Genomic DNA, 12,922 nt, shown 5'->3' with positions numbered 1-12,922 from the left:
ACATCAAGCCATGCTGGTGTAGAAAGGGAATGTTTTTCCATGGAACTCCCCTAAGTTTCGCGCTCCTGTACTTTTTCAGTATTCCTCAAGAGCTGGCCATTTAATTCAGGCAAATTGTTCTTTTCTCAGGCTTCAGTTCCCACCTGTCGGACAAAGCTTTGCACAGCACAGGGACAGAGCATGCACACTGCCTACAGAAAGTTCCTAGGTTCAGTCCCTAACATCTCCAGCTAACAGGATCAGGTAGGATCCTTGAGTGTACCTGTCTAGACAGGGATGCGGGTGGCGCTGTGGTCTAAACCACTGAGCCTCTTGGGCTTGCTGATCAGAAGATCGGTGGTTCGAATCCCTGCAACGGGGTGAGCTCCCATTGCTCTGTCCCAGCTCCTGCCAACCCAGCAGTTCAAAAGCACACCAGTGCAAGTAGATAAACAAGTACCATTGTGGAGGAAAGGTAAATGGCATTTCTGTGCACTCTGGTTTCCGTCATGGTGTTCCGTTGCGCCAGAAGCGGTTTAGTCATGCAGGCCACATGACCCGGAAAGCTGTCTGTGGACAAACGCCGGGAGGTGAGATGGGAGATGAGCACCATAGCCCCATATTCGCCTTTGACTGGACTTAACAATTCTTCGGCGATCAGCCTTCTTGATGGTGAGAGCTGGACCATCAAGAAGGCTGATTGCCGAAGAATTGATGCTTTTGAATTATGGTGCTGGAGGAGACTCTTGAGAGTCCCATGGACTGCAAGAAGATCAAACCTATCCATTCTCAAAAAATCAGCCCTGAATGCTCACTGGAATTACAGATCCTGAAGTTGAGGCTCCAGTACTTTGGCCACCTCATGAGAAGAGAAGACTCCCTAGAAAAGACCCTGATGTTGGGAAAGATGGAGGGCACAAGGAGAAGGGGACGACAGAGGATGAGATGGTTGGACAGTGTTCTCGAAGCTACTAACATGAGTTTGGCCAAACTGCGAGAGGTAGTGAAGGATAGGCGTGCCTGGCGTGCTCTGGTCCATGGGGTCACGAAGAGTCGGACACGACTGAACGACTGAACAACAACAGTCCAGGGGTCGTTTACCTTTACTTTTTTTTACATTGGACTAAATGGACAAATTGTGTCTGACTTTATATAATGCCAGTTCCTATGCTCTAGGAGAGCCAGTCTTTACTGCTGTCACCTGCCTTCAAAGAAAACCATATCAGTCACCTGATTTGTCTGGTCCAGACAAATAGCATGGTCATACCCTCCAACATTTCTGCAACAAAAATAGGGAAGTCCTAAGGAAAAGCAGGACATTCCTGGATCAAATCAGAAACCAGGATGGCTTCTGCAAATCTGGGACTGTTCCTGAAAAATAGGGAACTTGGAGGGTCTGCATAGGGTCCCAGAAGTAGCCACAATGCTGTGGGGGGGGGGTGGTATCTAAGAACTGGACCACAGAAAAGATTTAAAGCGGCAATCCTATGCATTCTGGAACTACATGGGACTTACTTCCAAGTAGGGTTAATCTGTAAGTGATTTGAGAATAAGTGTTTCGCAATACTAGAACCGACTCTATCCTGCTCAAGCTGTCCCACTGCAATCTGATGGACTATGGGACATCTGCTTTAATGCTTCATGCCATGCTTAAAGGTAAAGGGACCCCTGACCATTAGGTCCAGTCGCGGACGACTCTGGGGTTGCGGCGCTCATCTCGCTTTACTGGCCAAGGGAACAGGCATACAGCTTCCAGGTCATGTGGCCAGCATGACTAAGCACTTCTGGCAAACCAGGGCAGTGCATGGAAACGCCGTTTACGTTCCCGCAGGAGCTGTATCTATTTATCTACTTGCACTTCGTGCTTCCAAACTGCTAGGTTGGCAGGAGCAGGGACTGAGCAGCGGGAGTTCACCCCGTCACAGGGATTCGAACCGCCGACCTTCTGATCGGCAAGCCCTAGGCTCTGTGGTTTAACCCACAGCGTCACCCGCGCCCCTATGCCATGCTTAGCCAGTAACAAAATACAGTACACAGGGCGTTCCCATTAGGAGCAATGCCAACTGCTTGTATTTGGGACTGTTGCTTCTGTACTTTCATGAACAGTTACAGTACATTAGATTGTAGCTGGAACCAGAAATGAGGAGAGAGGCAGCCTCAGTGATGATGGGGGACCTTACTGTCACAGAGCCTGCTTCTTACCAGTGAATGGGAATGTGGCACAACTTTTCGCTTGACTTATTTCAACCCTCATCTCTCAGCACTTTTGAAGTGCTTTAAAGGTCTGTAAGCAAGATGTGTTGGGGTCAGTAAAAGGGGGGAGAACATGTTAACTTTATTGGCAGTGTGATGGCCTGGGAGTCAGACTCTGATGCTGAACCTGAGGGTTCCCAGCCTGCACGGGATTCCCCGCCTCCAGAACCAGCTGAGCCGGGGCCAGGGCTTGAGCCTGAAGGATCCCCACCTGTGCTGGATCCCCAGGTGCAGGCATCAGCAGAGTCTGCTCTGGCTCCTGATGGGAGGGAGGACCCATTGCCTGCAGGTGCTCCACTCCCAGCCTCTTCAGAGGAAGCTGAGGCATCCCCTGGGTCCAGTAACCCACCATCCTCTCCTGAGCTACAGAGGCTCAGGGCAGAGAGGCGAAGGGAGTTAAGTGTCTGCAGGAGGAGTGCTCGCCTCCAGGCCCGGAGGAGAGGCGAGTCTCCGGAGGATCGGGACCGCCCTAAGCATAGGGCCAGATAAAAGCCAGCCAGACCCAGCCCAAGTTGCGTGAGCAACTTAGTTGCAAGCGTGTGCTCAACCTGCAACCTTGTGCCTGAACCTGCCTTGGACCTTGATCTGCTCCCTGCCTTGCTCCCTGCCGGATTGACCTCCTTTGGACCCCTAGACCCAGGACTGGACTTGGACCTTGCTTCATGGACAAACCCTTGGGGCCAGCACAGTTTGCTCACGCCACACCCGCACTCCCCCTTCGCTGGGGTGCGTTCGGGAGGAACTAGTAGCCATGGCTGACCAGGCGGCTGCGCTGGTGGCATTGGCCCAGGAGAACCAGGCCTTGACCCACACCGTGCGGCAGCTAAGCAATGTGGTTACGGCGCTTCAGCAGCGTTTGGATGCCTTACTGGCTCCTGGGGCCGCCGCCCCAGCTCCCGGCAAGTACCCAGTGGCCCTGCCAGAGAAATTTGATGGGTCCCCAGCCAGCTTTCCCATGTTTCTCGCCCAGGCCAAGCTGTATATTCAGGGGCGAGCTCGGGATTTCCCTGACGATCGCACTAAGGTGCACTTCCTGATCAGCTTGCTGAAGGACCAGGCGGCCAAGTGGGCGTTGCCGCTGCTCCGGCAAGACTCCCCCTTGCTGACAGACTATACGGGGTTTTGCAATCATCTGGAAACCACGTTCGCCAACCCTCAGAAGGGGAGTCAAGCCAATCGGGCAATTCGGCGGTTGAAACAGGGCAAGTCCACAGTGGCCACCTATGCCACGGAATTTCGGCTGCTGGCGCAGGACTTGACCTGGAACGACTCTGCCCTGCGGGACCAGTATCTCGAGGGACTTTCAGACGAGATACTGGATCAGCTGGCCACGTTGGATCGCCCTGCCACACTGGATGCCCTCATCCAACGGAGTCTGCAGATAGACGATCGGTTGGAGGACCGTCGCCAGGCCCGGGGCCGCCGGCACTCCGGGCTCCCGGCGCCGGTGCTTCCCTGCAGTTCCGTGGCCAGAGCTGAGTCATTGGAGGAGCCGATGCAGCTCGGGGCAGCGCGGCCTCGCCTCTCCCCCTCGGAAAAGACTCGGCGTCGGGAGGGGAACCTGTGTCTCTACTGCGGTGGGAGTGGACACTATGCCCGAACCTGCCCTGAGAAACGCCAGCCGCAGGGAAAACGGCCAACCCCAGTAGTTGATGGCCCAGGCTACCTGGGGTCCCAAGCATCGCATGATGGGCCCTCACCAGTGGAATTGCAACACCTCATGATACCGGTGCGTCTATACCCCCCCGGTGGGCCCTGGATTCTCACCCACGCTCTGGTGGATTCGGGGGCAACCCGCTCCTATATGGACTCTGCCTTCGCCACTCAGCATCAGGTGCCGCTTCAGAACAAGCCGGAACCAGTACAGGTGGAGGCAATTGACGGACGGCTCCTACGCTCGGGCGCTGTTACTCGGGAGACCCAGCCCTTGGTCCTGTGCTACCAGCAGCACCGGGAGGTGCGAACCCTGGACATTGCCACCATGCCCCGGTTTCCCCTGGTGCTTGGGATGGACTGGCTGGAGTCGCACAATGTTCAGATCGACTGGGTCAATCGGACTGTACGCTTCCCAGACCCGGGTTCCCATGCTCAGTCCGAGTTAGTAGCAGCTGCCCCCATGGGTCAGGCTTTGTCAACGCTCCCTGCTGTGTACCAGGACTATTTAGACGTGTTCGAGGAACAGGGAGCAGACAAGCTGCCGCCTCATCGGTCCTTCGACTGCGGCATAGACCTACAGCCTGGGGCGCCCCTGCCTGTGAGCCGCTTATATTCTCTTTCGGAGCCAGAGCGTGAAGCCTTGCAGGACTTCCTTCGCAAGAACCTGGAACGCGGGTTCATTAGACCCTCTACCTCACCCACTGCCGCTCCTGTACTCTTCGTTAAGAAGAAGTGTGGGGAGCTTCGCCTCTGCCATGACTACCGGGCCCTGAATAAGATCACCATCCCAGACCGGTACCCCTTGCCCCTTATTGCAGAATTGCTGGAGCGGGTGCAGGGGGCGCAGATGTTCACCAAACTGGACCTCCGAGGGGCCTACAACCTGATTCGGATCCGTGCCGGGGACGAGTGGAAGACTGCATTCGGGACCCGGTATGGGCAGTTTGAATACCTGGTTATGCCGTTCGGATTATGCAACGCGCCCGCCGTGTTTCAACGGTACATCAACCACGTGTTCCAGGACTTGCTAGACAAATACGTGGTGGTGTACCTAGATGATATTCTGGTTTATTCCCGTGACCCAGCCCGTCACGAGAGTCATGTTCGGTCCGTGTTGCAGCGCTTGCGGGAGCACCGCCTGTACGCCAAGCTCAGCAAGTGCGAGTTCCACCAGCGGTCAGTAGACTTCCTTGGACACCGACTCTCCCCTGACGGGGTGCAGATGGACCCTGGGAAGGTGGCTGCGGTTCGAGAGTGGGCAGCGCCCCGGAACCGCAAGGACTTACAGCGGTTCCTAGGGTTCGCCAACTATTACCGGACCTTCATTGCAGATTATGCTCATCGCACCACCCCATTAACCCGACTGCTGCGCCCCAAGACGCCCTTCTCCTGGGATGAGGAGGCTGAAGTGGCATTTCAGGGGTTGAAAGCCTGTTTCCAGAGGGCGCCGATTTTACAGCATCCTGATCCCTCTCGTCCCTTCGTGGTGAAGACTGATGCCTCCAGTACGGCTCTCGGTGCCATCCTGTCTCAGCAACACGGACCCGATGCGCCACTGTTACCCTGCGCTTACTACTCCCGGCAGCTCCTTCCGGCGGAGCGTAACTATACCGTGTGGGAGCGGGAACTACTGGCCATCAAGGTGGCCTTTGAGGTCTGGCGCCATCATCTTGAGGGGGCACGACACCCGGTGGAAGTGAGAACGGACCACCGGAATCTGGAGTACCTCCAGACCACCCGCAAGTTGAACCAAAGGCAGATCCGGTGGGCGCTGTTTTTCTCCCGGTTCCAGTTCCGGGTCCGCTACATCCCTAGCTCCCAAAACCGGAAAGCGGATGCCCTGTCCCGGAAACCTGAGGACGTCGCAGACACTGTACAGCAGGCAGTACCGACGACTATCTTACCACCAGCCACATTCCTGGCCACTCAGGAGGCCAAACCGCTGCAGGCTCGGGTGCGAGAACAGCAACGGGTCGACGCTTGGGCACAGGAACGGCTCCGGGAACTGTCTGACGGGTCATGCCCTCGATATCCGGGGCTGGCCCTGCACCAGGGCCTACTGCTGCACCAGGGTCGTCTATACATCCCACCAGGACCATTGCGGGCTGAGGTTCTCCAGATGTCCCATGATGCCCCAGCAGCAGGGCACTTTGGGCGGTACCGGACCACCCATCTGGTAAGCCGGGAGTTCTGGTGGCCCCGCCTGAAGGCTGATGTGGCACGCTATGTTGCTGGTTGCGATGTCTGCCGGCGGGCCAAGGGTCCTACCGGGCGACCCCCCGGTCTGCTCCAGCCATTACCAGTCCCACCGCGTCCCTGGCACACGGTCTCGCTGGACTTTGTGGTGGACTTGCCCCCATCTCGTCACTGTACCTGCCTTCTGGTTTTCACGGACCATTTCACTAAGATGGTGCACTGTGCCCCCTGCCCGTCCATACCCACAGCTAAGGAAACGGCTCAACTGTACTTGCAGCACATCTTCCGCCTGCATGGCCTGCCCGAGCGTGTGGTTTCTGACCGCGGCGTCCAGTTCACATCCCACTTCTGGCGAGCCCTGCACCAGACCCTTGGGACGGAGGTCTGTCTATCTTCGGCCCACCACCCGCAGACCGATGGCCAGACGGAACGGGCAAATGCGGTGCTGGAGCAGTACCTCCGGTGTTACTGCAGTTTCCAGCAGGATGACTGGGTCGATCACTTGCCATTGGCGGAGTTCGCCTACAACAATGCAGTGAACGCCTCCACCCAGCAGACCCCGTTCCAGGCCTCCTACGGCTACCATCCTCGTTTGTTCCCAGACGTGCTGCCAGCTTCCGCAATCCCCGCAGTGACAGACTGGCTTCAGGAGCTTCAGTCCCAGCAACAATTATTGATGGAGCAACTGCGCCAGGCCAAGGACGCATACAAGGCCCAGGCTGACCGACATCGTCAGGAGGGGCCAGAACTCCATGTTGGCGATCGGGTGTGGCTCTCTACCCGTCACCTGCATCCTTCTCGGCCCTCACGAAAGCTGGATGCACGGTTTGCCGGCCCATTCACCATCACTGCTCAGGTGTCGCCGGTGGCGTTTCGCCTCCAGTTACCTCCATCGCTCAAGGTTCACCCAGTGTTCCACCGGTCCCTACTTAGTCCAGTCGCCCCGCCCGACGAGTTCCACCCAGACAATCCACGACCGCAGCCAGTTTTGGTTGAGGGGGAGCCTGAGTACGAGGTGGAGCGCATTCTCGACTCACGATACCGCAGGGGGAAGCTCCAATACCTCATCGACTGGAAGGGGTATGGGCCTGAGGATCGTTCATGGGAACCAGCGGAAAACGTCCACGCACCTGCCTGCCTCCGTGATTTCCATGCAGCTTACCCCAGCAAGCCTGGTCCGGCCCCTCGGTTGAGGGGGGGGCCTGGGAGGGGGGATGGTGTGATGGCCTGGGAGTCAGACTCTGATGCTGAACCTGAGGGTTCCCAGCCTGCACGGGATTCCCCGCCTCCAGAACCAGCTGAGCCGGGGCCAGGGCTTGAGCCTGAAGGATCCCCACCTGTGCTGGATCCCCAGGTGCAGGCATCAGCAGAGTCTGCTCTGGCTCCTGATGGGAGGGAGGACCCATTGCCTGCAGGTGCTCCACTCCCAGCCTCTTCAGAGGAAGCTGAGGCATCCCCTGGGTCCAGTAACCCACCATCCTCTCCTGAGCTACAGAGGCTCAGGGCAGAGAGGCGAAGGGAGTTAAGTGTCTGCAGGAGGAGTGCTCGCCTCCAGGCCCGGAGGAGAGGCGAGTCTCCGGAGGATCGGGACCGCCCTAAGCATAGGGCCAGATAAAAGCCAGCCAGACCCAGCCCAAGTTGCGTGAGCAACTTAGTTGCAAGCGTGTGCTCAACCTGCAACCTTGTGCCTGAACCTGCCTTGGACCTTGATCTGCTCCCTGCCTTGCTCCCTGCCGGATTGACCTCCTTTGGACCCCTAGACCCAGGACTGGACTTGGACCTTGCTTCATGGACAAACCCTTGGGGCCAGCACAGGCAGAATGCTACTTGCATCTTTTACTCAAGCCAAACCAGAAGAGGGAATTCTAGATGCTATTATTTCACTTTAGTTAAAAAAAATAAAAGCAAGGCATCTGTATGGCATGAAAACACCACTGATATCATTGGAGTCATAGAATCATATAGTTGGAAGAGACTCCAGGGGTCATCTAGTCCCCCAGAGAACTCAACATGTGGTCTCCCTTCCAATGTGAAACCACACCAGATCCTGCTTAGCTTTGCCAAATGTGCGAACAGATTTATTGCTGCACTACTAGGAGTGTTCTGTTAACAGTTGAGTAGCATAACCTGGGGCATTTGGGGGATTTCACAATTAACAGACACCCTGATGAAGTTAGACTGAGAAACAATAACTTTCCAGCTTTCTTCCTTGTTCAATGAGATGAGACCCTTACCTTTTTCACTTATGCCTCGATAAATTACCAGGAATCTAATGAAAGACTCAGCAAGAACTCCAGAAGAGCACCTAGAAGTTAATGAACCAAGGGAAATACTTTTGAAATTGTCTACAAGGTGTCAGTGACTTTCTTATGAATCAATAAATCCGTAACTATTTAAGAGGGCTTATTTCCACTGGGAGAGAGAGGCAGTATTATGCACAAGTACTTGCGCTAAGTAGATAATGGCTCACAAACAATATGAGCTCCAGCCAATTAGCAACAAGGGCATAGTCTGATCCTGCCACTTTGTCGAAGCTAAGAACATAGGAAGAGCCTGCTGGATCAGGCCAATGGCCCATTTAGTCCAGCATCCTTGTTCTTACAACGGCCCAACAGATGCCTATAGGAAGCCTGCAAGTGGCTGGAAACAGATGCATGGGGAATAACAAAGTTATCAAATAGCCTTGATATATTATATGGCCATGCACTGTGCTGAGTTAGCAGAATAATTGCAAAATCATGTTAGGCCTCTGAAAAATTATTTTCATGACTTTCCAATTACCACCTCTGAGCTGCTTTCTAAAGCAAAAGGGGCTAATCTTGAAAATGGAATAAATAGTGCGGGAAAGTTCTGGATATTTCCCAATTGCAGAATGTGCTCGGTTGGGAGAGAGATCGCAGCTAGCTTACAGCAACTCTTAGGTGGTCGCTGTTTTGTTGACTTCACTATTCAGAACAGCTGTGGAACGAAGCAGAGTTCAGTACAAAACCAGCATAATATCATGCAAACTGTGTATCTTTATCACATTTTCAGATCGGCTCAATTTTTAACCAGAACCATCGTCACGCACATGGTGTCACACAATGTCCTCTGAATATTGAGGGGGCCCAGTCCCCTAAAAATAAAATTTGGGGGGCTGAAACTGCCTTGGTCGCTAGGAGTCGGCACCTATGTTTCCAGCTGGTAGTTGGTATCCTGCATTGTCTTGTGCAATTTTCCAGCACTGGCAATGCCCAGAGACAGCTGTGGGGGACAGAGTTTGGCTTCATAAGGTGGTGATGGTCACTCACTCGCTCAGTGTATATAAAGGCAGCTGATTTGGGGTGTCATGAAAAGGTACCAGATTGCTCAATATTGTATTATTATTATTATTATTATTATTATTATTATTATTATTATCATCATCATCATATTTTACTGCAATGAAAGAAGAGAGACACTTGTGCGATCTTTTGCCTCATGTTGTTGTTGTTGTTGTTGTTGTTGTTGTTGTTGTTGTTGTTTAGTCGCTTAGTCGTGTCCGACTCTTTATGACCCCATGGACCAGAGCACACCAGACACTCCTGTCTTCCACTGCCTCCCGCAGTTTGGTCAGACTCACGTTGGTAGCTTCAAGAACACTGTCCAACCATCTCATCCTCTTTCGTCCCCTTCTCCTTGTGCCCTCAATCTTTCCCAACATCAGGGTCTTTTCCAGGGAGTCTTCTCTTCTCATGAGGAGGCCAAAGTATTGGAGCCTCAGCTTCAGGATCTGTCCTTCCAGTGAGCACTCAGGGCTGATTTCCTTAAGGATTGATAGGTTTGATCTTATTGCAGTCCATGGGACTCTCAAGGTTGAGAGAATGTGGGGAGTGAGTGCTGAAAGGGTTACACTCAGCTCCTAGCTGCACCGGCCCACAGGAGGAAATGACGTTGTTGTTTTGATGTGTATGTAGAACTGGTGTGATTCTCAGTGAGTTCTCTGCCTTTGTACCGGAGAGAAGTCATGTCTGCTTCGTCTCCAGGAATTTATGCTTTGCTGTAATAAATCTGCTTTGCTGACAGAGAAGGAGTCAGTTTGAAGTTTGTTACAGACTGCTTTTACACAGACGATTATTGCAGGAGGCTGTGCTTCGAGACGCTGCGTTTTGTTTTTTCAACTCTGCTAAAAGTGAAAGTAACTGTACGAACTGCACAATCGGAAGCCTGCCAGGCGCCATTACGTGAGTTATGGTTTCTGGACGCGGGGGTTTTATTGCTCCTGACCCCTCGCAACTTCGAAGAGAACTTGACCAGCCTTAGATACTGTGTACCTTGACTAAGGACTCAGCAACATTAGTAAAAAAAAACAGCATTTTGAGAGAGGGAGCCATAGCACCACACTGCATTACAGTAGACCTGGGTCACTCCCCCTCCCGACAGGATTGGCTGTCTAAACCTCCAGGCTGCGAATCGTAACTCATAGCTTAAGAGCCAGTCCCAGTAGCCCAAACTCTGAAAACATTATGTGATTGGGTATCATGTATCAAATCAGGGCTCAGAATCCTGGTCCAGACTCAAGTTCATGTGAACTCAGACCACCGAATAGGTAACACTGATCATTGGTCCATCTAGTTCAGTACTGACTACACTGGCCAGCAGATGCTCTCCCAGGTTTCAGACAGGATGTCTCCCTGGAGATGCCAAGGACTGAACCTGGGACCTTCTGAACTATTGCCCTTCCTCAATGTGACAGAAGAGAGGGGCAGATGGGAAGGTGGCAGGTACATAGCTGCAGCAAAAGAAAGGAGGAAATGCAGCCTGTCACATGTCTGTTCACCCAAGGCAATAGGTATGTCCCTGGGTATGGAATTATTATTATTATTATTATTATTATTATTATTATTATTATTATTTATACCTCATCCATCTGGCTGGGTTTCTCTAGCGACTCTGGGCGGCTCCCAAAATAATAATAATAATAATAATAATAATAATAATAATAATAATGCAATAAAACATCAGACATTAAAAGCTTCCCTAAACAGGACTGCCTTCAGGTGTCTTCTAAAAGTCAAGTAGTTGTTTATTTCCTTGACATCTGATGGGTGGGCATTCCACAGGGCAGGCACCACTACCGAGAAGGCCCTCTGCTTGGGTTCCCTGTAACCTCACTTCTCGCAGTGAGGGAACCGCCAGAAGGCTCTCAGAGCTGGACCTCAATGTCCATGCTGAATGATGGGGGTGGAGACGCTCCTTCAGGTAGAAGAGTTTGGATTTGATATCCTGCTTTATCACTACCCAAAGGAGTCTCAAAGCGGCCAACATTCTCCTTTCCCTTCCTCCCCCACAACAAACACTCTGTGAGGTGAGTCGGGCTGAAAGACTTCAAAGAAGTGTGACTAGCCCAAGGTCACCCAGCAGCTGCATGTGGAGGAGCGGAGACGCGAACCCGGTTCACCAGATTACGAGTCTACTGCTCTTAACCACTACACCACACTGGCTCTCACACTTGGCCCGGGTATACTGGGTCGAGGCCGTTTCGGGCCTTCAAGGTCAGCACCAACAATTTGAATTGTGCTGTATGTCTAGATGTGGCCAGTCACTGAACGGGAGATGGCTTGGAAACACTGGACACCACCTGGAAATCCATGGGGGGGGGATAAGATAGAATATAAGCATAACAACTAAAATAAGCAAAGTACACAGTCAAGCAAATGACAGAGTGTGCTAAAATAATGGAATTCAACTTCATGGGTTGGTGGGAGGGATTGGTGGGGAAGAAAGCTTCCTTTGTGCTGGTGTTTCCTGAATTAACTTTTTATTTTTTATTTTAAAAAAAGAACATATCAAGCCATTTTTACATAAAAAACACATGTCGAACATTTATATATTTAAAAGTATCCAGTCATCATGTATTGCTGAAAGAAGGAGTCTATCTTTGAAAAATCTGCCTGTATTTTAAGGATGTGGATTTGGCATACTTGTGAGTTGTTAATCCCATCCTCCTGGGACAGATCATGCAATAAATATAAAGCTGATGAGGATCTGAAGTGCTTTCTCTCTCTCTCTCTCTCTCTCTCTCTCTCTCTCAGGCTCTGATAGACACAAATAGAGCTTCTGGTCATGGAGATTCCCCAGTCACTTCAAAGGGAATAAATGCTTGGGAAACTGAGAAATGGAGCTGCATGGAATTACTGGACTGGGTCAAAGAACTTCCCACAAATTTGCTTATAAGTAAATCATATTGTACATCAGCATACATTTTATTTGCATACTGCCAGGAGATTTTTTTTTGATCAAGTGGGTTATCAGTTTTCTAAATATATAAGTATTCAGAAATGTATCCTATAGAGCAAGTTGCTTAGTAAACTTATGGAAGGTCTTTGTCTGGTTGGATGGTTTTAATAAGAAACGGGATAACTACAGAATTGCAAGAATTTGAAGGGAGATAATAATAATAATAATAATAATAATAATAATAATAATAATAATAATTTTATTTGTACCCCGCCTATCTGACTGGGTTGCCCCAGTCACTCTGGGCGGCTTCCAACATATATAAAAAACATAATAAAACATTACACATTAAAAGTCTTCCCTATACAGGGCTGCCTTCAGGTGTCTTCTAAAGGTTGTATCACCTTGACGTCTGATGGGAGGGCATTCCACAGGATGGTCGCCACTACCAAAAAAGGCCCTCTGCCTGGTTCCCTATAGCTTCACTTCTCACAGTGAGGCAACTGCCAGAAGCACCCTGGAGCTAGACCTCAGTGTCTGGGCTGAACGATGGGGGTGAAGATGCTCCTTCAGGTATACAGGGCCATGTAGTTGCAGTCCTCTTTGGACAAAGTAGTCTCTGGTGGGCCACCTTCCCTGT

The sequence above is a fragment of the Lacerta agilis genome, chromosome 4 (genome assembly GCF_009819535.1).
Source record: "Lacerta agilis isolate rLacAgi1 chromosome 4, rLacAgi1.pri, whole genome shotgun sequence".
Taxonomy (NCBI): domain Eukaryota; kingdom Metazoa; phylum Chordata; class Lepidosauria; order Squamata; family Lacertidae; genus Lacerta; species Lacerta agilis.
This window is presented reverse-complemented; position numbering follows the sequence as displayed.